This window comes from Suricata suricatta, chromosome 15, assembly GCF_006229205.1.
Source record: "Suricata suricatta isolate VVHF042 chromosome 15, meerkat_22Aug2017_6uvM2_HiC, whole genome shotgun sequence".
NCBI lineage: Eukaryota > Metazoa > Chordata > Mammalia > Carnivora > Herpestidae > Suricata > Suricata suricatta.
In genome coordinates this window covers 67,992,297-68,017,422 of record NC_043714.1, presented here as the reverse complement: position 1 = coordinate 68,017,422, position 25,126 = coordinate 67,992,297, and the positions used below count along the sequence as shown (strand labels likewise).

General features: G+C 47.5%; 1 protein-coding gene across 4 annotated transcripts in view; it reads left to right on the top strand.

Annotated features, from left to right (window-relative positions):
- ASAP1 (ArfGAP with SH3 domain, ankyrin repeat and PH domain 1) overlaps positions 1-25,126 on the top strand; it is a 310,121-nt gene that overhangs the window by 26,193 nt on the left and 258,802 nt on the right. The gene's annotated exons all lie outside the window — the stretch shown is intronic.

Below are 25,126 nucleotides of genomic sequence, written 5' to 3'. Positions count from 1 at the left end.
TCATCCAAGTCCCAGCTCTGCGGGCTCTTTCCTGGGGAAACCTCACCTGACACCTCCTCCGGACTTGACTAGCATTGTCACAGTGCACCTCCCCTGGGCGACTCCCCATGTTCCTTGTGTGGGTTTGGGGGGGAGTGCACATGAGCATCTGGCTTTTATTCATGTCAGTCTTTCTCACTAGGTTATAACTGCCACGAGGGTGGGGACTGTCACAGTTTTACCGCCCTCCGCAGCTTCTCAGTGCCTAGCACATAGCAGGCACTTAGTCAATGTTTGTTGAGTGAATGAATGGCTGGGCACTGGGGAGCCACTGAGAGATTCGATGCGTGAGAAGATGGCTTGCCCAAAACCCCCCAGGCTCCCCCTCTCTCTGAAGCCCACATTCTTTGACTCCCATTGTCCCGCTTTTCCACCTCTGCCCAGCAGCGGGGCTCTCTGAGTAGCAGGAGAGGGAAGAGGACAGTGGTCACACAGATGAATGCTGGTCTGCAGACCCGGTCGCAAATTACGTAACAACACTGACAGCTTTGAGGTTGCCTGAAGAGTTGTGATCGCCCCTTCCTTCTAGCAGGTGTTACGCTAATTTCAATCAGGGAAGGCCTTTCCTGCTGGCAACTGGAGGTCACATTTCACCTCAAAGTGGCCCACCTGGTTTGAGTCTTGGCTTGCTCTTGGATTGAATGCCATCATCTCATTTGGGGATACAGCAGCTGATGGAAACTGGAAGGGGCACTTGTAATCTTAAGAGGGCTCTGGCTCCCTCTTGCCAGGGGTTCGAATGAAAGTTCAGATGAGCTTGACCAGAACACAGAGGACAGGCTTCATGTGGAGCCGTAAGAAGGGCCGGTGGCCAGTCGAGGAGAGGAGCCGGGGGACCTGGGTCCTCTGTGCTCCCCAGACTGGTGGGCAGGTCCGGCGAAGTCCTTCCCTCTCTCTGGGACCAATAGCGTTCGGTTCAGTTGGACATTTTTCAGTGACAAGCAGTGGAACAGAAAGGAAAGGCCGTCGCTGGGGCTGGCTTCAGGTAGTCTTGGATCCAGGGACACCCTTAGGGCGGTCTGAACTTGCTCCCTTCATCTTACTGTGGTATATATGTAAACATTAAGAGACTCCCCTAACACCTCCTTGCTCCGTGACCTTGGGCTACTAACCTCTGCGAGCCTCAGTTTCCTCCTGCAATGAGGATTAAACGAGCCAGTCCATGAAAGCAGTCAGCACAGTGCCCGGCACATAGCAGGTCTTCTTGGTTCTGCACCCCTTTCTGCTGGCTTCGAAATCCACGGGCAGACTTTCTTCACGTTGGACCCTAGTGATTTGGGCCTCACAGCCTCCTGGTTTCTTGTGCACCGTAGAGAGTGTCCCTGTCCCAGAAGCAGTCAGTGGGCGTGGGACTCAGGCTCACTGGACGCAGGCCTGTGCTACCAGCCAGAAAGGGGTCCTCCATGTGGCAGGAGCTCAGGGAGCCCCTCGAGGGAGAGTTTGGAGAAGCCAGCAGCCTGTCTGCTGGGTTGGGTGAGGATGAAGCAGGCACCAGGCTAAGGGTGGCATGTTATTTCCAGGGGAAGACTGGGCAGAGAGCCTTGGTAACCCTGGTTTTGTGAAGGGGGTCCCAGTAGAGATCATGAGAGTTAAGGTGTGTGGACCACAGACAACATGCTCTTCTGTGCCTCTGTGCCTTTGCACATGCTGTTCCCTCTGCCTGGCATGCCATGCCCACCCTGCACACTCCATTTCAGTCCCCAAGACCCTGCTCTTCTGTGAAGGCCTCTGTGGCCACAGCAGCCGCCACCAGTGCCCACCCCCAGCCCGTCTCCCCTGTCATTGCTTTTCCAAATAGGAACAAGCTCTGGGGGCACTGGGTCCTGGGAATGCAGAAGAGAATACGTCACAGAGGCTATGTCAGAATTACTCTGGTCCTTCCTCTCTGCTCTTTCTCCTCTATCTGAGGGTTAGTCACGTATCCCACAAGTGTTTAAATTAAGCATCTTCTCCTTTGCCAGACGTTGCTCTAGTGACTGGGGGTTCAGTAGGTAGTGAGAGAGACCATAAAATCAATAAAGAGCACTCATGAAGGAGTTAATTTCTGATGGCGTACAATTTAAGAAAACCTGCAGTCGGGTAGGAGGGACCCTGTGGAGTGTGGCATGAAGGCTGGAAAGAAGCAAACAGGAAGAGGTCTGGTCCTGGAAAGTCCAAGTGAAGGGACAGCATGCAAAGTGACCAAGAGTGACCATTGGATGCAGGGCTGCAGTGTGGGAAAGGAGGAGGAAGGTTTGGAAAGTCAGGGCATGGAGACAGGTAGGAGATGGGTCAGGTCAGGCATTGAGACCACATAAGGGGCTTGGATTTTATTCTGAGTGCCTTGGGAAGGCACTGCTGTAGTTCCTCACCTGGCCTTGGGTCCACGATCCTCACGGAACCCCGTGCCATCACTAGGGTAGCCGCTAGCGGCGTGGGGCTACCCAGCACTTGAACTGTGGTTGAACTGCATGGAAATGTCCCTTAAATATAAAAGAGACCAGCTTTCAAAGACTGTGAATGAAAAAAAAAAAGATGTCAACTGTGTCATTAATAATCTTTCTACTGAGTACATGTTAAAATAATACTTTGGATGCATTGGGTTAAATAATATTTTTTATTAAAACAAATTTCATCTTGGGGCGCCTGGGTGGCTCGGTGGGTTAAACATCTGATTCTGGATGTCCGCTTAGGCCATGATCTCACAGTTCGTGGGTTCGAGCCCTGCATCGGGCCCTGTGCTGACAGTGTGGAGCCTGTTTGAGATTCTGTCTGTCCCTTTCTTACTTTCAAAATAAATAAACTTTAAAAAAAGTGAATTTCATCTCTTTTGACTTTTAATGTGGTGATCGAAAATTTAAAATTATATGCATGGCCTGTGCTGTATAGTATTTATTTTTTTTCTCGCATTTCTGCTGAACAGCATTGCTCTATTTTTTTTTAACTTTTTAAAAATGTTTATTTATTTTTGAGAGGGCATGAGCAGGGATGGGGCAGAGAGCAAGGGCGACACAGGATCCAAAGGAGACGCCAGGCTCTGAGCTGTCAGCACAGAGCCCGATGCGGAACTTGAACTCACAAACCAGGAGATCAGGACCTGAGCTGAAGTCGGATGCTTAACTGACTGAGCCCCCAGGTGCCCTTGACCAGCAGTGCCCTAGAAGCACCCTCAGCCATCGCGTCTGCCTGCCTGGGTTGTAATTAACCTCTTGACTTGCCCCCATCCTTCTTTGAGGACTGACTTTGCCTGGTCAGTCGTCCTTTGCCCGGCGTGGGGTCTACAGGAACAGTGTCGGTGCTCCGTCTGGATCTCCTGGGGACATGCGGGTTCCCGCCTACTGAGCACCCAAGACCGTGCCCCTCGAGGTTCTCTCTGCATGCCTGAGGCGCTCAGAGTTCGCTCTGGGAGCAGCCCTCAGCCCATGGAGGACAGGAGTTGGGGAATAAATGTCCAGTTCTCTTACTCCACAGACACACAGCTCTCAGGTCTGTTCTGTGGCCTGGCCCAGAAGTCTCCAGAGGACCGGGCGCTGTGGCCCATGGTGGTCGCCTGCTCTTTAACGTCCCCATGTTGGCTCTCTTCCCTTCCCCATCTTGTTTCCCCATTCATCTACCTGGGTCCATTTCTTTCAATCTTCATTTTGGGCTCTGATTGTAGGGAATCCAGCCTGAGACTTGGGGTGTCCAACACAGGTGTTATACAGAAGCAGGGGCGCCTGGGTGGCTAGTTTGTTGGACGTCTGGCTTTGGCTCAGGTTATGTTCTCGCAGTCCGTAAGTTCAAGCCCTGCATCGGCTCTGGGCGACAGCTCTGAGCCTAGAGCCTGCTTCAGATTCTGTGTCTCCCTCTCTCTCTGTCCCTCCCCTGTTCACACTCTCTCTCTTTCTCTATCTCAAAAATAAAACATTTTTTTTAAAAAAAGGAGAGGGATGGTCTCCCCAGCACATCACTGGTGATGGTCATAAGGGGTGGGGTGTGGGTGGCAGGGGGATGGGCTTCCTGGCCAGTCTTCTCCAGCCTCTGGACTTCTGAGCCAGAGGACAAGGGGCAAGGCTGCTTGCCAGGCCTGGGGCGTGGTGTCAGGCTGGTTCCAGGTGCCTCCGGCTGCCACACCCAGCGGGACAGTTGAATCAGCGGCTGAGTCAGTGAGGACTGAGCGGCCCAGCGAGTACCGCCTCCCTTGCCAGTGTGGCAGCAGGCACCCGTGAGGGCCGTACAGCTGGAAGGCGGCGAGGAGTGTCCAGCGCATGCCATGAAGTAGAGTGTTCACGAGAGTGACTTCTTTTTCCTCCCACTCCTGACCCCAAGCAGCTTTCCTATTCTCCGATACCAACTGCGTGTCCAACGATTCGATTCACTTCTGACGCTGTCTAGCTGGGGTTAGCGTGGGCCCCACCAGTTAAGGGCTCAGTCTCACGAGACTGCCCACTTCAGTCCCAGCTGACTTCTGACGGACGGGCTGTAAATTTGGAAGTTTCCATGACCCCCTAATCAGGTTCTATAATTTGCTAAAATGTCTCACTGAACTATTTTCAGTTTATTGTAAAAGATACAATGTAGGAAAAGCCCAATGGAAGAGGTGTGCTGGGGGGAAGGTATTGGGGTTGGGGGGGTGCACAAGAGCGTCTAGGCCCTCTCGGGGCTCCCTGCCTTCACAGCCCATTGATGTGTTCACCAGCCCAGAAGCACCCTGATCCCCGCAGTGTAGGGGGTTTTAGGGAGATTTCATTACACAGGCACAATCGACTAAATGGTTGGCCGTTTGCGATTGGATGTCCAGCCCCACATGCCCATCTGGAGATCTTTCTGGTGATCTCCTGAAGCTGTTTCGCCTCCCGAAAGTCATCTCTTTAGCGTACAAAAGACACTGGTGGCGGTCTGCAGATTCCCAGGGTCCTAGGAGCTCTGTGCCAACAACGAGAGGCCAAGACTATATCCCACGGTGGGCCACAGTATTAATGAGGTCAGGGGAGGAACGTGTGAAGACCTGTGGAGGGTGAGTTGCCCGCTCCGCGGCATGCTGTCTGATGACCTGTGTAGAAGGAGGGAGGGCGGGCCGTGCTCCATCTCGCCGTGGAGAACCGCTGGGATGCGTCATTCTTCAGCAGGTGTGCAAAGCACCTACTGTGTGCTCTTGGTGGAGCCTGGTTGAACCTTCTCAGCATCAAACCCACCAGCTTAGAAGCTCTCCCTGGCTTTTAGGACAAAGACCACTCCTTGGCCTGGCATCCCAGGCCTGCCTGGGTGGCCCTGCCTACCCCTCTGGCCTCTGCGCTTACACTGCCCAGCAGGCAGCCTTGGCTCTCCTGCACTGAGCGCTCTACACCACCCCCCTCCGCTCTGCCGCTCAGGCCTTCACGCATGTGTGCCTGCCGGCCCCTCTGCTGGAACACCCTTTGCCAGCCTTCCCACCAGCCAACTTCTCCAGAGGGCGTCTCAGCACCACCTCCTCCAGGCAGCCCTTCCTGATGCTCTCTTTACCATTGCCCTGTTGCTTTTCCATGTCCCCTGTACCTACTTCTACTAGCACATCAGCCATTCAACATATACACAGTGGGCACTTACCAGGTTGAAAGGCCTGCAGAGTCCGCTTCCGGCTGGCATCTACCAGCACTGCCAGAGTGCGGATGCCGTGCTGGCATCTCATTTAATTCTCACGGCCGTCCTGTGCGGTAAGCCCTGCGTTAACCTCATTTCTCAGAAGTGGAAGCGAGGACTAAAGAGGCGAACAGAGATGGCAAGTAGTGGAGCAGGACGCACAGCCCAAGCCATTGGACCCCAGGGCTCTTGTGCTTCTCTAGGAAACAATATCGCATTTTATTGTTGAGCGTTCTACTGCAGTCCTCTGTTTACGCTGCCTCCCTGGATCAGCCAGGGTCCCAGCAGGAAGCAGATGGTGCACTCAAAATAGGATAATTTGAGCAGAGTTTCATAAAGGACTCATTGGAGAAGTGTGGGCGGGGGGTAGGGAAGCCGCCAGGGACAGCGGGGCACTCCAGGCGCCTCTGGGGGGGGGGGTGTCTGGGAAGGGGGAGCTCTGGGACGGGGGGCTCGAAATCGTGGGCACAGAGCTGTGTGCAGAGGACCCCCAGCCAGCATCTGAGAGGGTGGGAGTCTGCTGAGGAGGGGACCACTGCCTCCCTGCATGTTCTGCTTCCTGCATTCGCCTCCCAGAAATCCCATTGGCTGAACCCACCAGGAGGCCAGACGACCAAGGAGCCCCCTAGTATGTTCAGAGCAGATCAGGCCCCTAGAGTCCAGAGGAAGACAGGGAAAGGTAGGGAGGGGCCTGACGGACCTCCTGCACATGCTCTGACTGACTGTGGGCTCGTTGAGGGCCAGCTTGGCCTTGATCCTACAGACACCCGTGGCACCTCAAGGGCAAGCCTGGAGGCTGGGTGCTACTATGTAAATAATGAGCAACTGGTCTTTAGTGAAAAAGGCTGTTATCAAAACGTCTGCTTCTCAGTCATGTGTTATTTCAGGATTCTGAGTATGTATGTGTGTGTCTGTCCCCGTAATTTCTTTTTTTAATGTTTTTTAAAAATGTTTATTCATTTTTGTGAGACAGAACATGAGCGGGGGAGGGGCAGAGAGAGGGAGACACAGAATCTGAAGCAGGCTCCAGGCTCTGAGTGTCAGCACAGAGCCTGACACACGGTTTGAACTCAGAATGGTGAGATCATGACTCTTAACCAGACTGAGCCACTCCGGTGCCCCGTTAATGTTTTTTTTCTATAAGTTTATTTATTTATTGGGGTGCCTGGGTGTCTCCATCAGTTAAGGGTCCGAGTCTTGATTTTGGCTTTGGGGGTCATGATGTCATAGTTCGTGAGTTCAAACCCCATGTCAGGTGTGGAGCCTGCCTGGGATTCTCTGTCTTTACCCCTTACCCTCAAAGTAAAAAAAAATACAAAATAAAATAAATTTAATTTAATTATTTTTGAGAGAGAGAGAGAGGAAGCGCTTCCACACGCAAGCACAGGGAGGGGCAGATAGAGGGAGACAGAGGATCTGAAGGGGGCTCAGTGCTATTAGCGCTGAGCCCATTAGGGGTCCATCTCACGAACCCTGAGATGATGACCTGAGCCAAATCAAGAGTCGGACATTTAACCGACTGAGCCACTCAGGTGCCCCTGTCCGTGTTATTTCTGAGTGTATGGGTGTGTGTGCGTGTGTGTCTGTCCATGTTATTTGAGTGCGTATGTGTGTGTCTGTCTGTGTTGTCTCTGAGGTTGGTGATGGGGAAGAGGAAGTCCTCCCAACTCCAGGCGACATCCCATACCACCTCCTCCAGGCAGTCCTTCCTGATTCTCTCTCTACCATTGCCCTGTTGTGTTTCCGTGTCCCCTGTACTTACTTGGTTGGTGATGGGGAAGAGGAAGTCCTCCCAGCTCAGACATAGGATATTTTTCAGTGGCTCTCACGAACTTTTCACACCCCTTGCCCCATTTGAATTTGGATGGATATGCAAGTGGATAACGACTTTTCTTAAAAATAGAAGAAGCCAGTGAGCGCCGTGCTGATCTCACGCAGGCTGCACACAGTCACAGTCACCGAGAGATGTGGGCCCGGCTGGTCAGCCTTTGTCTGGATCCCTGCGGCAAGGACCAGGACGAGCCCGCCCAGTGTGAGTCCACGGAGACCAGCTGTGTTAACCGTGGGAGGTGCTGGCTCCCGGGGCACAGCCCCGCCCAACCTGGTGGCCACGCTTCCACACCTCATGGTCAGGAGGCCCTCTCCACGCTTCCACATGGAATCCTCTGGAGAAGAGGCCCCAGCCAGAAAGAGGGTCAGAAAAACAACATGACCTACGGTAGGGCGTCATCTGGGGGCCCACACTTGCAGCGTGCAAGGACCCAAAAGGGAATATACATCCAAATTGATCATAATTCATTTTTTCCCCAATTTGTGTGTGTTGTGTGAATGTGTTTGTGTCTCTGAAGAGGAAGGAGGAGGGGGTACAGGCCCCCCCCAAGGACATCAGATCAAGAGGAAAGTGATGTTGTCCCATCTGTTTCTCAGACATGTCTGCAGGGGTGAAGCTGTAGGCGTTCAGTGCTGAAAGCCAATACTGGCTTTGAAGTCCCACAGACCTGCTTGTTAGGACGTGGGCCACGTATTTAACTTCTCGGCGCCTCAATTTCCTCATCTGTAAAATGGGGATCATTTGACCTCACAGGATTGTGTAAGAATTGAAGGAGATATAATGGAGGCAAAGCTCTGAGTCATGGCGGGTGGGTAGTAATGGGTCTTCTTATCCTTTTCCCTCTGTGTTTTGGTGCTAGAACTCCACTAGCCGACTGTCCGTTAACTTTTCAAAACTCTCTCCAGGGAGACCAGACAGAGGTGAAATCTTGCTCGCTTCTATTACTTGCCTTTCTCCTCCTCTGCTTCCCCTCTCCTACCCCAGCCATAACCAGAGCCCGCTGGGGCCTCTCTCCTCAGCTTTCCTAGTGCCCCTGGCCGCGGCCCATCCTACAGCGGCCACCAGAATGTTAACCAGCGAGTGTGCATTATGGCCTAAGGACCATAGCATCCAAGGGTTTAGATCCCTGAGGCTGAATGCTAGTCGGTTACCGTAAACCATCCTTGACTTTGGCCTAAGGCCTTTCTGTCTGCTGATCCTCAGTATCTACCAGGGAAGGTCTATAGCTGAGAGGAAGTAGGGGCAGCAAAAACACAAGCGGGGGAGGTAAGGCAGCCGGTCTTGGGTTCCAGGAGGCTAAGGTCCTGAAGCTGACTCTGCTTAGGAACAGATCCTTGAAGGAGACCTCAGAAAATTCTTTGTAGTGGAAGTCTCTTTCACAGTCTGCCTTGAAGGTTGTCCTAGATGCCATGCGGATGGGGCTGTGAACAGTTATGCCTCGCTTCCTAGGGGATAAATCCCTGTGGCTGTTACCCTCTTTGTATGAAAAGAAGTCAGAATGCCTTTGGGTTCTGCTGTTTTCCAGGGCTGGGGTCCGGGGGCGGGGAGGGCACCTCCCATGGAAGCCAGACACGGCAGCCCGGATGAGGACTGAGACTAGGTCAGCTTGACTTTCACATCTGTGCTGGTCTGCCGGCATGAACCAGGCGACGACGAAGCCAGTCCGTTGAGTTGGGTAAAACCTGCCATTTATTAGAGTCGGTTATTAAGAAGCGCGTACGCTGATGTAACATGGCCTCAGTGGACCAGACGCTTGACCCAAACTAGATGCCTTTTGCATTCTGAAGAGCAGACTGCGTTAAGTGGGGGTGTGATTCCCAAACTTTGCAGTCTCGGGGGTGGTAACAGGGACCTGGGACTGGAGTCAAGGATGCGAACTTCTGCCCAGACCAAATCCATCCCGGATCCGTGGCCATCTACGTCTCTTCTGACTGGTGGTTTCCGGCCGTGGCGTGGGTGGGAGAGAAGTGATCCTGGAGTCAGAACTGGATTCAAGCACAGAGTGGCTACCTGGTGGTGGGTTGGTCACGTAACCTCTACACAGCGATGATCTCTTTACAGGGTGTGTTGAGGATGACGTGAGCAATACTGGAAAGCGCTCGGCCACTTGCCTGCTACGTTACACGTGTAAACCTACTCACTTCCTTCCTACTTAAACGTTTGTTCTATGATGAATATACATTCATGGCTTCCAGATCATGGGACCAGAGACTTGGCCCCGTTTTGGATCAGAGAATGTGAAAGACAGCCTGAGCCAGATCTGTGTGCATGTGTGTTTGTGTGTGTGTGTGTACATGCCTGTGCACACGTGTGTTTACTTATGTATTTATATTCCATCATATTCCTCAGAGAATAGGGCAAATTATATTATAAAGTACATGAACCACTGGGAGGACGTATTCATGAAATGCGTACAGTTGCGGACCGTAGGCAGGCTGGAGTAGGAAGACCAGGAATGGACGTGGAGCTGTGTATGGACCACAGGACCCTAGAGAGTTGTTACTTCTTCCTGAGCCTTTATACCTACATTATTATATATGCTATACTTCTGTGAACATTATTATGTGTGTCTTTTGATGAATGTGTATATATATATATATGCACTTATGTTGTCATATACCTAGGAGTGAAATGGCTGGCTCACATTATTCTTTGATTTTAATTGACATCAGAGCAAATAATAATGTTCCATGGAAAAAACCAAAGATTCAAATACAAAGCAAAATGTCAGTGCTTTGGATCAAGTGAACGTTTATGGGAGACACACAGTGGATTCTCACATATATCAGCCTATTTAATATTCACAGCAGCCTTTGAAGTTGCTGTCATTAGTCCCATTGTAGGGACGAGGGAAGTTGAATCTTTTTTCTCTGTACCATACAGCTTGTAAATGGTAGTGTCTGGATCTGACTCCAGGTTTTTTTTAAATGTATTTGTCTCTTTTTTTATTTTAGAGAGAGAGAGCATGAGCAGGGGAGGGGGGAGAGAGACAGAGAGACAGAGAATCTTAAGCAGGCTCCATGTTCAGAGTGGAGCCCAGTGTGGGACTCGATCCCACAACCTTGGATCATGACCTAAGCCGAAATCAAGAGTTAGGGGTGCCTGGACGGCTCAGTTGGGTAAGTGTCCACCTTCAGCTGAGGTCATCTCACAGTTTGTGAGTTCAAGCCCCATGTTGAGCTCTGTGCTGACAGCTTGGAGCCTGGAGCCTGCTTCAGTCTGTCTCTGTCTCTCTGCCCCTCCCTTGCTCGCTCTCTCTCTCTCTCAAATATGAAATGAAACATTTAAACAATTTTAATCTTAAAAAGAGTTGGACACTCAACTGATGGAGCCACCCAGGCACCCCATGATTCCAGGTCCTTTGGCTCCTAACCTGTGCTCACCCGTTGCTGCTTTCCTTAACAAATTTGCATTTTCTGCAAAGGCTTTGAGCACCAAATATTTTTTTTTTATTTTATGTTATTTTTGCTGGTCTGATTGAAAACCCTTCTAAAAGACCTGCATCTGGCATGGTGCCTAGAATATAGCATCATGTTTCAAAACTCCTCTTGATTACAAAGGTTCGTCGTTTTGAACATCACTTTTTATTGAGGCTGGCATCCGTTGAGGAGAATGATTTGCCCTCATTAGCAGGCACGTGGTGTAGACTTCCTTTTTGTGGGGGTGTTAGCAAATTTCTACAGTTTGGGGTATTTCTCCCCTTTTTTTGTTGCCCCTTCTCACAGTTCCCAGAATAACCACTCTGTTCAGTGTGCTGAAAACCTAAAACCCAGCTCACCAGACTTGCAGAATTGGGTGTATAGTCCAAAGGAGAGCTAAGGCCGTGCTCCTGGGATGGTAACTCATGAGTTTTGGTGCATGGACTTGATAGAAACGAATTTGGCCCCTGGTTATCTGTGTGGTTTGCTCCCTGATTCCTGTGTTCTGGTGTGTAGGGGTGTGTGTGTGTGTGTGTGTGTGTGTGTGTGTGTGTGTGTGTGTGTGTCTGTGTCTGTGTGTGTGTGTCTGTGTCTGTGTGTCTGTGTCTGTGTCTGTGTGTGTGTCCGTCCTTCCACATGCATGCAAGTAGGGGGCGCTGGGTGGCTCCGTCGGTTAAGCATCCAACTTCAGCTCCACTCAGGATCTCAAGGCTTGTGAGTTCGAGCCCCGCATCAGGCTCTGTGCTGACCGCTCTGAGCCTGGAGCCTGCTTTGGATTTTGTGTCTCCCTCTCTTCCCCTCCCCTCCACTTGTCTTTCTCAAAAATCAATAAACACTAAAAAAAGAAAGAAAGAAAAGGAAAAAGTAGGGTAAAGTATTCCACCAAGTCTGGAGAAAGAGCTAATAAGTTTTAATTGGAATTCTCACTGCCTATAGCACAAAATAACAAAATAAAAGTAGAATTTTTTTACCCTCATAAAGAATATTCTAGTTACAGCTCTAGCTATCCTTCGTGTGTACAAAAGCAGAAGAATTAAGCTGCCGAAAAAAACAGTGTGGAAAAATGTTTCCTTCCTCCAAATGTACCATCCTCACTTACGTCATTGCAGCTTGAGTTCTTAAGAACCCTCGTGAGGAAGAAGGACAGCCAAAGAAAACCCGTTCTTAACCCAGCAGTTCTGTACCCACCTGAATCTGGGTTGGCAATAATACGTCGACTAGTAAATATCAAGTCTGTCTTTTTTTTTTTTTTTTGTAAAGTCTTCCTCGTTCTTTCTTTATTTTAAGAGAATTTTTTAAATTTTTATTTATTTTCAAGAGAGAGACAGAGCACGATCAGGGGAGGGGCAGAGAGAGAGGGAGACACAGAATCCGAAGCAGGCTCCAGGCTCTGAGCTGTCAGCACAGAGCCCAATGCGGGGCTTGAACTCACGAACCGTGAGATGAGGACCTGAGCTGAAGTCAGTTGCTTAACCTACTGAGTCCCCCAGGCGCCCCTCAGATCTGTCTTATGTAAACAAATAAACCAACGCCAACACGGCGATCCTGTGTCCCCCGTGAAAGGCCCACCACCGTTTATCTTTCTGGCAGAGAAAATAATTCTGGAATTTTAAATGCTGACTCTGGAAAGATTGAGCAGAACATTAATTTGAAAGCAAAGAAGTCTTTGAGCTTTATCATCTTCTATTTGGAATCTGTCCTGTCTCTTCTCTCTTAACCAAATTGTGCAAAGGTTATGTAAATAAATTTCCGTTTTCAGAAATCCACTCTGCGGGAGCCTGTTGGCTCCTCTGTGGCTGTATTTTCTGAAGCAATTCCTGAGATGAAATTTAGGCTCTTATGGTATGTAAAGCCTCTACTCAGTAAATTGAGATCAGTCTTTTCAATGATTCTATAACTTCATAAAGTAGGCCATAGTGACTGTCTTCAGAATAATTCAATAGACTCTCTATGCCTCTGAATATAGACTCTAAAAGAGGGCAAGGTGGGGAAAAGGACTCTAGTAGAATACTTCTAATTTAGCTGGCCTCTTCAGAGATGAACTATTTTTTATGGTCTTAGTTGGCTTAGAATGTTCATAGGCTCATTGTTTAAGTCAAGACTAGATCCCAAATGCTTATAAACAAAAATTCAAATGGCATTTGCAGTTAGGGTTTTTGTCCTTCTTTCTCTCAGATCAGAGAGGTCTAGAGATCGTCCAAAGCCAGATGGTGCCTGTATTGTTATCAGGGATCCAAGCTGTTTTACATGTCTGGCTGCACCATCCAGCATATTACCTCATGTTCCAAAATGGTTGCTGGAGTGTCAGCCATCGATCACATCCTCACTACAGGTGGCAGGATAGAGGAAGAGGCGAGGGGCAATGGGGGTCCCCCACTAGCGGAATTAGCTCTTTTTAAGGTACTTTCCCGGAAGTCCTACATAGGACCTCAGTGTGCATTCACTGGCTAGACTTAGGCACACGGCCGTACCAGCTGTCCTGAATCATATGGGGTTCTGTTACTGAAGACAGGGAGACCAAACAGAGGGTCACACGAAACCAATAATCCCTGTCACATCCAAGCCATGCCAATGACAAAGTACTATTTGTCTAAAGAGGGAAGTGTAATACAGAGGGCTTGAACATTGAGATCAGATGGACTTGTTGTATTTGAATCTTAGCTCCTGTGCTCACTAGTTGCAAAACCACTTCTCTGAGCCTCAGTTTTCTCTCCATTGAACAGGAGCAGAGTAACAGCTACGTGTCTGTGAATTGTCTTGTACCTGGGAGATCCTGAATGATAGCCATTATAGTGCTTATTGTTTCCCTTAAAAAAATTTTTTTTTTGAGTATAGGTGACACACAATGCTCCACTAGATTCCGGTCTACAACACAGTGACCCAACTTCTCTGCATCTACGCTGTGCTCACAGGTGCAGCCACCACCCCGCCCCCCACCAACCACCACACAATGTGGTCGTTATTATTCATGGAGAATAAGGTGTACCTTCCTCCTGCATCAGCGTAGTGATGATTTTTTAAGTTATATATATAATTCACATAAGTAAAATGTACGCTTTTAACGTATATAACCCAGTCATGACGACTGTGTTCACAAAGTTGTATAACCATCCCCCCGATAGAATTCCAGTCCCTAAAGGAAACCCTGTCAGTGGGCAGTCGCTCCTTCCTACCTTCTCCCAGCCCCTGTCAGCCACGGGCTTTCTGTCTGCTTTCTGTGTCTATTGATTAGCTTATTCTGGATATTTTATGTAAACTGAATCATAATTTGTGGGCTTTTGTGTTTTTACTAGCATAGTGTGTTTTCAAGTTTCACCCGTGTTGTAGCACGTATCAGTACTTTATTCCTTTTGGTGACCGAATAGTATCCATTATATGGATATACCACACTTGGTTTGTCCATTCATGGACATCTGGGTTGTTTCCACTACTACGAATAATGCTCCTATGAACATTCACATACAAGTCTTTGTGTGGACGTGTGTTTTCATTTCTTTTGAGTACATAAGCAAGAGCGGAATTGCTGGGTCATATGGTAACACTGTGTTTAACCTTTTAAGCTTTGATTTCCAAAGCTGCTACATCATTTTACATGGAATGTATGAGGTTCCAGATTCTCCACATCCTCCCCAACACTTGTTACTTTTTCATTATAGCCATACTAGTCAGTGTGAGTGGTGTCTCATTGTGGGTTTAGATTTGCATTTCCCTGATAACTAATAATATGGAACATCTCTTCATGTGCCTATATCATCTTTGGAGAAATGTTTATTCAAGACTTTTGCCTATTTTAAAAATCCGTCATTTTCTTTTTACTGTTGAATCGTAAGAGGTAACATATTTTGGATACTAGATGCTTAGCAAATACATGATTTGCAAATACTTTTTCCCAGTTGGTTGTGTGTATTATCTAACTTACTCTTTATAACAGTCCTATGAGGTGGATATTGTTATTCCTATTTTTTAGACAGAAAACTGAGGCTCTGAGGCAGTGAACATCAGGTAACACGTCTGCCAACTCCGAAGGTGGTACTGGAATCCAGGAAAAGATTAGAGTTCTTCTAGTTTTATTGGTAGAAACCCATCTCAGACCAGCTTTCGTTAGAAGTGTAGTTGCTTCCATTACATACCAGGGCGGGACTGGCATCAGGCATGGTATAGATTATGCAGATCCAGTCATTCAAATGATGTCATCTGGCCTCTCTCTCTCTCTTTCTCACTCTCCTTCTCTCCCTCCATCTCCTGCTGTCTTTTGGTTAATATCATTCTTGAGCAACCTCTCTTGTGTGGCAAAGATGGTCACTAGTAGCAGAAGGCTTACTAAGTCCCTACTAAGCTCCTAGAGAAGAGGCATGTTGCTCTTGACCCCAGCGCCCCAGGGGTCCTTTGGAAAGCCCCCTGATTGGCCTTGCTGGAGTTTATTTCCTATTGATGGGGATACCCATTAGCTCTGCTTTCAGGAGTCTGGGATATTCTGATTGGCCAGCCGGTACCAGCCCTCTGGTTGAGCGCGTGGAGACCTGTGATTGACAGTCTCTGGAGAATCATGTGGAATCGGGGTGGGGAGTTCCTAAAAGAAGGGCAGACAGAAAATATAGCCAACGTCCTACAAGGTCTATCTGAACTGCTAAATTCAGGATTCTGAAATTAGTTGGGGGTAAATGAAAGTTAATTCCCAAAGGCAGATACTAGGGGAAAAAAATCAGTTTGCTCATAAAATAAAAATGAAAGATACTGAAAATAATCATCTCCAGATCCAATCAACAGTGCGTTCTTTGCTGTCCACTTAAACATAGCAATTTTATAAATAGTTTGTATAATAACCTCTAAATCTCTACGGCCAGAGCAGTAAGACTAATTTTTCAAAAAATTGAAAGTAAAATAAAAAGCAGGGAGCAGAAGCTAGATGCGTCTGTCAGAAGGTTCCTCGCAATTGTAGAGGGTTTTCTTTTTTTTTAAATAGAGCCCCTAGTATGATGTGGAATGTTAACATTTGAGAAGGATGCTAACCAAATAGCATATGCTAAGAAGAAAGCTCTGTGGTGGGTAGGCAATTTTCCTTTTTCAAATAGAGTGATGCCCTACATTTGACATAATTAGGGAAAACATCTGTCATAATACAGCTCATTGTTATGTGGGTTTACATACCTTGCAGGTGAATTCGTACTTGGGAAAAGCAACAACCGTGCACTGCGATAGATTCACGTACTATAGGGTACCTCTACCAGGGGCTCCCAGCCCAGCACCGGTGACCTCCAGACTGTTCTTGGCTTTGCAGGTGGATCTTGAGGCAGAGGCTGGAAGCCTCATTTTGGGGTTGGTTGTGACACTGATGTCAAACAGGAATTCATCAAAGTGGAGGGTATTGTCCTAAAACCTGAGGACTTCTGCCCCACGCTTCTAGTTTTAACTATAAGGAAAAGGAAGTCAAAGGAAGTGAAATGATTGGGCTTTGGAAAAGGAGCTGGCCATCCTGGCATTCTGTGTTCCTTCTCAGTGCCAAAGTCATGCATGGCTGTCATTCATCAAAGTTTTCTTCTTGAAGATGATTGGCAGCTTTGAAAAGAGCTCATAAAAATAGGTCTAACCAGGGGCACCTGGTTGGTTCAGTCAATTAAGCATCCGACTTAGGCTCAGGTCATGATCTCATGGTTTGTGGGTTTGAGCCCCGCATCGGGCTCTGTGCTGACAGCTCAGAGCCTGGAGCCTGCTTCAGAGTCTGTGTGTCCCTCTCTCTCTGCCCCTGTCCCCCTCATGCTCTGTCTCTCAAAAATGAATAAACATTTAAAAAAAAATTTAAAAGTAGGTCTAACTGGGCTTTGGGCAAATCAAAGAGATAGTCATACATGAAATGACGTTTTTGAACTTTATACTCATAGGTCACATATTTGAAATACATATTTATTTCTGTTTGAATTCTTTGAACATTTCATTAGCCGTACTGAAAACTTGTATCTGTGCTTAGTATGTGGACAGGAGCTGTCTTGTGTATCTTCCTGGCTCCCAAAGAATCTAGCATAGCAACTGCTTAGAATACAGGTAATGATATTTGTAGTTAACATTTGTTGATTGTTTTCTATATACCAGGCACTGTGCTAAGCATCATGCATGGATTCCCAGTTGTCCCTCCCAACAACCTTGGGAGAGAAAGATCTTCTCATGATCCTCCTTTTTAAAAAAATATTTTTGAAAATGTTTATTTACTTTTGAGAGAGAGAGAGAGAGAGAGAGAGAGAGAGACAGAGCGTGAGCAGGGGAAGGGCAGAAAGAGAGGGAGACACAGAATCCAAAGCAGGCTCCAGACTCTGAGCTGTCAGCACAGAGCCTGACGCTGGGCTCAAACCCATGAATCATGAGATCATGACCTGAGCTCAAGTCAGACACTTAACTGACTGAGCCATCCAGGCACCCCGATCCTCCTTTTAAAAGTAAAGAAATTAAAAAAAGTAAAGAAATTGACATTAAGTAATTTGCCTAAGGTTAACAGTCCCTATGAAGTGGCAGAGTGGGGACTTGAACTCGGGGAATCTGAATCCAAGTCACACACTGTTAACCATTGGAAGGGCTGTAGTTCTGCTTAGTAACTGTGGGATAGAACTGAATCCAACAGAATATCTCTGCATCCATTGAAGAATGTCCTCAGGGACTCAGGACACGGTGGTTTCATCTCTGAAAATGCCCAAGGGGGAAAGGATGTGTCGATTAGAGAAGAAAGTGGATTTGGTCAAAGCAGAAATTTCATCTATGCGCCACAGGGTCTGCAGGGCTGGAGGAGGAGGTTATTAAAAAAAAAAAAAATCACCGCCACCTAGTGTTGTCACAAAACATCTCTCTTTTTATTTCTCATGACCTCGTACCTCTTCTACAGGGGCTCTTGAGGAAGGGAGGGTAGGACGGGAGGAGGTAGAAAGTCCCGTCCACTGACGCTGATCGCCCACAAGTTCCCCACTTTAGCTGGCTTTGGAGAGAAGGAAAGAGGAGAAAGAGACAAGGAAATAAAAACAGAAGTAGGAGTACCACTCTGGTCCCACAGCACACTCACAGCCTTCTTGCTCAAAATCAGGGGTGTCAGTTAACTGATCTGGGGCTAGATTTTATACAGTTAGAGTTTTGAAATAGTAGGTGAATATCTATACGCATTCCTTGACACCATGATGGGGAGGCCAGCAGGGTCTGTTCATACACGGGGGTTCAGATATTTTTCCGAAGACATGGTCTTCAGTCTCTTCTTTGAAATGTGACTGGAAAAGGTGGAGGAGTAAGGAATGCCTTTGGAGCCAAAATACCTGGGCTCTGACCCTGGTTCCCCACAAATCTTCAGGGAGCTGGCTCTGAGGTTTGTGACGAGGTTCAGTGATGCAGGTGACTCTGAGAACCAGGACTGCTCTTTCCAGTTCTCCTCATCCAATTCCTCCAAAACCCTTTCTCCTGTAAATTCTCATTTTTTCATTCATTCATTCATTCATTCATTCATTCATTCATTCATTCAGTTATTCTTTTCTTCATCTATCCAATGAGTATCTCTTAAGCCTCTGGGACTCTGGGACTGTATCAATGGACAGAAAACCTCCTCCTCTCAAGGAGCCCACAGTCTAGTTGGAGAAATACAAATATTTGAAAAAATGGTGCCATGGAAAAGGGTGGTAAGAGAGGCATGTTCTCAGCCTTGAGAGAACACAGAAGTGGACATGAGTGTGATGAGGTCTAAACTGAAAACAAAACACATTCGTCAAAAAAAAAAAGAAGAAGAAGAAACCTGGATGTTCTGTAAGTTCTTCTCATTTTTCAGCCTCATGTTTCTTTTTCAGAAATAAACTAAGATTTCAAAATCTCGCACTCCTGTAGACTGCAAATTTTTAGGAACCCCATTGACACCACAATTTTTCTGCACTGGAGGTGGTTTTGCTCATATTAGAAATGATGTAGTCCAGGGGCGCCTGGGGGGCTCAGTTAAGTGTCCGATTTCGGCTCAGGTCATGATCTCACAGGTCACGAGTTTGAGCCTCGTGTCAGGCTCTGTGCTGACAGCTCGGAGCCTGGAGCCTGCTTCTGATTCTGTGTCTCCCTCTCTCTCCCTGCCCCTCCCCTGCTTGTGTTCCGTCTCTTTCTCAAAAAAAAAAAAATGTAGTCTGTAAAAGGGAGCCAGTTCAATCCCAAACACATTTATTGGGGGCCCCAGAGGACCCGTACTGGGCAGTGCCTTCCGTGGGGGAGCAGTCTGCAGGGTTTAAGTTTACACTGGGTGTGTGAACAGTAGTTCTCCACTGATTGACCGTTGACCTTGAGCAGCATGTGCCTGTGTGTGAGTTCTCTCAGCAGAAAGCATGTTAGTTCCCTAGGCTATGAGGGAGATTGCAGGAGATGGTGCTGGTAAAATGCCACGCCTGGGCCTCCAGGATCCTCAGGGGCATAGGTGGTGACACAGAGAAGGATAGAGTCAGTCCCCCAGCGCCCTCAGGGATTGACAGTCTGGGATTTTTGTAGTGCAAGAAATTCAGAAGGAAGATCTCAGTTCTGAGCTGAGCCCTGCCACCCACAGAGCCACTTGTCACCGGGGAGATTCTCAGCATCTCCATGTGTAGCAAGCCTGAAGTCCCTGCGCACGGAGCCAGCATCCCCCAGAGTGAGAAAGGCTGAATTGCAGACATCCACAGCAAGGTTAGCCTCAGCTGCTGGAATGGGCAAGGGGAGTGCTCTCCAGGCCGGGCCCGCTGGCATTTGAGTTGAGTTTGTGATGAGCTCCTCGGACAACAAAGGTAACCCGCCTAGGGGAGAGAAAATTCTCCTGGGGCTGTGGACCCACGGTCTTGGATGAGCCTGTGGTGCAAGGTGGCGAATTACATGGACTGGAAAATCAGACTGGTGAGTCTTGCCCCACCAGTTGCCAAGCTGGCCTCACGTGTCCCCCTTGTATAAGATGGGGGAGAATATGAGGACCCGCTTTATCTCGTCGCTGGGACTGCTTAGTGACTTCATGCCTGAAGTGACTCAGAAAAGTGCAGGGCACGTAATAAGCACAGCCATCATTAGTTGACACTATTATCATTTCATAGGACGGACAGAAATATATTCCTGAGGTCATTTAGTTGATATTTATACCATGAGTCTTCAGGTTCCAGCACTCTGCCTGACTTTTCTTCTCTCCATCAGAAGGGATGGTCAAGAAACAGAGGTAGAGAGTTGTTTTTTGTCTCCAAATAAACCATATTCTTTCTCCCCTTGACTTTCTGAGAAGGCTCGAGTGATTTACTTGGAGTATTTAAATTAAGTACATTTGGGACTAGAATAGGCTTTTTATTTTTTTTATTGCATGAAATTGCATGAGTGCACTTAGGAAGCACTCATACAAGGCACACAACAGAAGCAGTCTTTATTTAGCTTAGGTAGAATATGGCAACATGAGCCTAGCAGTAAAACACATAAAATGAAATGCATCCCTCCCTCCGCCTGCCCCTCCCCCCATCCCACAGTGCTTTCCTCTCTTCTAGCACTTCATTAAGATGATAGAAAACGAATTTATAAGTTATCAGGTAAAATAAGGAAATAAGAATCCGTTCTAGTTGCCTGGGCTGGGAAAAACATCTAACCGAGTAGCACCATGCGAGCTGTAGTCAAGAGACTGATTTTGCAGGCTGTGGCAACAGCATTGCATTTAGTCTGCCAGGCTCAGGAATATTAACTTGCAGTGAGATTTCGTTTGTGTCAGTTTCCATTATAATACTCCCACGTCGGGACTGTTACATGAATGGATTCAGATGCAGCGCACATAACCACTAGTACAGTGCCTGGCCCAGGATAGCAAGTGGTTCAGAAAGTGGTATTCTATACCTCAGTAGCCATAGGTTTCTCTCCGGTAAATCTGGGGTAATTATACTTCCCTTATAAAGTTGTCATGAAGTTTAAAGGTAGGACACATGTGTCCAAAATTTTAATTCTATTCACTTAGCAAAGTATCTGGTACACAGCAAGTCTCTGTTTCTTTTTAATTTTTTTGGAAGGAGTATCAGAATTTATATCTCCAGATGAGGTTTTCAATATTTCCATATTATCTGACAAGTACCGTCTGCTATACTCTCTCAGATAAACACTATTTCTTCATAAGGACTTTATGTGACTTGGCTCATTGAATCCTCAGAGCACTAAAACATAGGTATTACCACTGCTTCCCATCTTTCAGATGTGAAAACTGAGACCCAGAAAAGTGAATTACTTCAACAAGGTTGAATAGCTACTATGTGGCAGAGATAGGAGTCCACGTCTTTCTTAGGTAGAACTCATGCTCCTACAAAATAAATTTCTGAACAATAAGTAAACTCCAAAGAAATAATATCCATGCAGCTTATAACTCATGCTCCTGCAAAAGAAATGCTCTATTCTATCCGCTAGAAGTCTCCTTGCTTAGAATGTCCTTCTTTACAGGAACTATGTTCCATGAAAATGAAGCTTTCATTTTATGGCCCTAACTCATTTCTGATCCTGATTTGTATTCATTCTATTGGACTCTAGATCCTGTTTACTTCCAAAGTCCAAAACCATCACTAATGGATTGGATCTCACAAAGGATGCTTACAGGAATAAGCTAGGTCTGTGAAGATGATTCCCAAATCTGAGATCTCATATTTTGGAATTGCTATGTGGCCTACCCTGCACCCCCACCTCTTTTTCCTCCTTCAGGTGACTAATTTAGAGATCTATCTGAGTCCTGGAATGAAAAGAGATGTATTTTTAGTCATACTTCACATAAAAGGAGTTCAAAGGGAACTAACATTGGTTGATTATTCACTATGTGTCAACTACTTTATCCACATTCTCTCATTTTATTTCACCTAACAACCTGTAGTGTAGTTTTATTATTGCGCTAATTTTGCATTTGAGAAGATGAGGCTGATAATCAACAGAATAGAGATTCTGACCTTGGTCCACATAACGCAGAGCACAGTCTCTTCTTACACTATTGCTCCTGTCCCACGAAGGCCTTGTAAACCTTTGATGAGTGCTGTAAATTCCATCCCATCAGGTTGGGATGTTGGCTGACACGTTTGATCAGAGCACTGATAGCTCTTCTTAGTTTCCTACGCTCAGGGAGCACCCCACACTCCCCACCCTTCCTCTCCCATCCCTGGTATGTTGATGGCCATCTTGCAAATGCCCCCCGCTTGGTTGTTAGTTGGTAGGCTGGAGCGAAGCCTATGAAGTCTGCCAGTTCTCTGATGACATAGGGGTCAATAATACCATCGCTGTCCATGAAAATAGGCCACAGCTCTTCTTATTGTGTCTTTGCAAGGAGACAGAAAGCATGCTACATGGACCACTGTCTTGGCCCAGTCAGCAGGGCTCAGAGTAAGAAACCACATGAGGAGTGTGAGCATGCCCTGATGGGGATGATGCTAACAACAAAGATGATGGGTGCCCTACACAAAGCCGGGCAGGCCTAAGTGTGCATATGCGTGCGTGTTTGCCATTTCTGAAAAAGGATGATGTAGATTTCCAAGCAGAAATGCAGAAATCCAGCGTTTTAAGTTTTGCCTACATCAGACTCTTCGCTTTCAGATCTCCAGGAATGGTTTTCAGGGTATTTGAGAAAATGAGAGGTGCAGATGGCCTGCCCTGGGACACGGTTTCAAATTTAAAGAGGATTATGGCCCATGAACCCCAGAAATTGTGGGTTGAGGTGTGAACCTTTGAAATTCTAATTGCAGACCAGTCTGAGGAGGTATATACTTACCGGGGCACAATATCTCATTGTTCGCGTATTCCTTTCCTGGCCTGAGGAGATGGGGGGAAGAGCCGTATGAAATAATCTCCAAGTAAAACTGAAACAACTGATGGCAGCGTTTTGCGTTCTCCTGTGAATTCCGTCACAAAAGATATCCCTGGCTATTTACCATTGCAGTTAGCTTAGCGTCTTGTAATAAACCTTATTCCTTGCATTGTCGAGCTGAGGGTACACACACAGACTCAGCTCCAGCTGGGAGGGGTCTGTGTAATCATTGTGGCAAGTGATTATTTTTTGTACAAGTGATGGTACTAAGACCCAAGGTGACAGTATCAGTTATTAGGAGAGAAAGCTTAGAATCCAGGGCTCTGGGAACTGAGGCAATTTTTCACTGACTCTAAGTCCTTTAATAACAGCTCCTATTTATCAAGTGTTTATATATGTCATACATTTAGGATAGAAGGAGCAACCCAGCCCAGAGGAAGTGACAGGCATTAGATGACTTGCAACACAGAGGAGAAGAGAATAAATGCAAAATCAAAGTCAAAACTGACTTCCAGCCTGGAGGAAGGCCTTCTTGGAGTGAATGGAAGACTTAGTGTTGGGTTTTCTACTCAACTGGGCCATGGGGCAGCGGAGGGTTACTGAGGTCAGAGAGCTTGATTGGCCCAAGCTAGTAGGAGCCATATTTGCTCCAAGTCACAGAGCTTTCTGGAGCATGATGACTGGATTAGTTTGTGGAAAAAGAGGTAAGATTCTCTTCCAAGTGGCTCACACTCCAAAAGCTCACTGTCTGTCAACCACTGCGCACGAGCAAGTGACCTCCAGGTGCTGGTCTTCAACTGCCTGCTATTTGCCATCTGGCTATTTGCCCAGAACCTCAACCTCGGTGTGTCCCAAACCAAACTTGTAAAGTGCCTACAAGGAGAAAGTGAGTGCCTGTTTATTTACTTACTTATTTTTTAGAATGCCTCTCAAGGTTCATTTCTCAACCCTGTACTCTGCCAGAGAAAGATCTTTATTCCTATATGCTGCCTAATGACCTTCGTCCTGTAGTTAGCTGAAACACTTGTCTACCTGACATTTGCTGAGCACTTTGCTAGAGGTTCTGGGCAGGTTCAGGACAGCTGCTACAGGTAGACAAAACACCTGAAACTCCTTCCGTAATCATAATGGCTTTCCTGTGCACATAGTCCTTTCTCATTCATTATTATGTTTGTAAAGTTTATTTATTTCCAGACAGTGCAAGTGGGGAAGGGGCAGAGAGGGAGGAAGGGAGAGTCCCAAGCAGGCTCCGCAATGTTAGCATAGAGCCCGATATGGAGCTTGAACTCATGAAACTGTGAGCTCTTCGCCTGTGCCAAAACTAGCTTCAGATGCTTGACCGGTTCCCACCCAGGCGCCCCCTCTTCTATTATTTAACAGCCTCATGGAGTTGGTCTGTCTTCGTGGAAGGCACTGAAGGCCTCGATCCCATAGCCAATGGTTATCTTTAGAACTCAGCCTCTCTCCCTTCCTGCCCAAGATGTCACCTTGTCACAGAGGCCTTCTGTCAATATTCCTTATACCCTGGCACCTCCATAATTTTCTTATTTCATATGCACTCCACTCCCATCACATATTTGTTGGTTGTCTGTTTCCATACCAGAAGGTAAGCTCATGAGAGCAGGGACACGACTGTCATTGCTGAGTCTCCTGGGCATGTAGTAGGCCGTTAGTAAATATTTGCTGACAGTGGAGTGATGCACTTTCATGTGACACTGGGCTGCTTCTCTGTGCCGGGCCCAATGCTAGACAAGGTCTCTGCCTTGGGGCCTGCCATTGTAGTTGTGGGTAAGGACCAGCGACTGCTTAACCATACACAATGGCAGAAACTCAATCTTAGGGGAGGCCACAGGGCCACCTTTCAGCCCTAAGGGGGTGCATCTGAAGATGACTTTATAAGGCTGTTCCTGTGGACTCCAATTACAGGAACCGATCATGGGAAGCTTCCCAAGGGCCTAGCTTTTTCTTTTCTTTTTTTAAAACCAATTTTATCCACAAGCAGTGGTGAGAAATTAAATGGATTCTTTGGACTAAGTAGATTGAGCTAGTTAAAATAGCCATCTGCCGGGACCAGGGAATGAGCAATCTGTTGGTACTTTCTCCGCCGAAATTCGGCATCTGCTGAGCATTGTACACCATTTGCACCTCCGGAAATGCCTTTTGCACTCCTGACCCTCGTGTGTCCTGCGGGTCAAAAAAAAATTATAGTGCAAATGAAAGATTAGAAAATTGTACAAAAGCAAAAACCCTTTCATTTGTCTTAGCATTTTAGCAACCTAAGCAAACCGCAGAGAACTCGCCTTCCAACGGCGGTGAGCGCCCAGAATGGGGACCCTGGTCGGGAGCCCAGCAAGAGCTCGGTTGCGAGCCGCGGCGAAGGGCGGCTCCCCGCTCCGGGCCCCGGGGCCGCCCCTGCGCCCGCACCCCTTTCGCTCGGCCCGCGGCCCTCGCAGCAGGAGGCGGCTCTCGCGGCCTCGCTTCCTGCACCCACTCGGGACT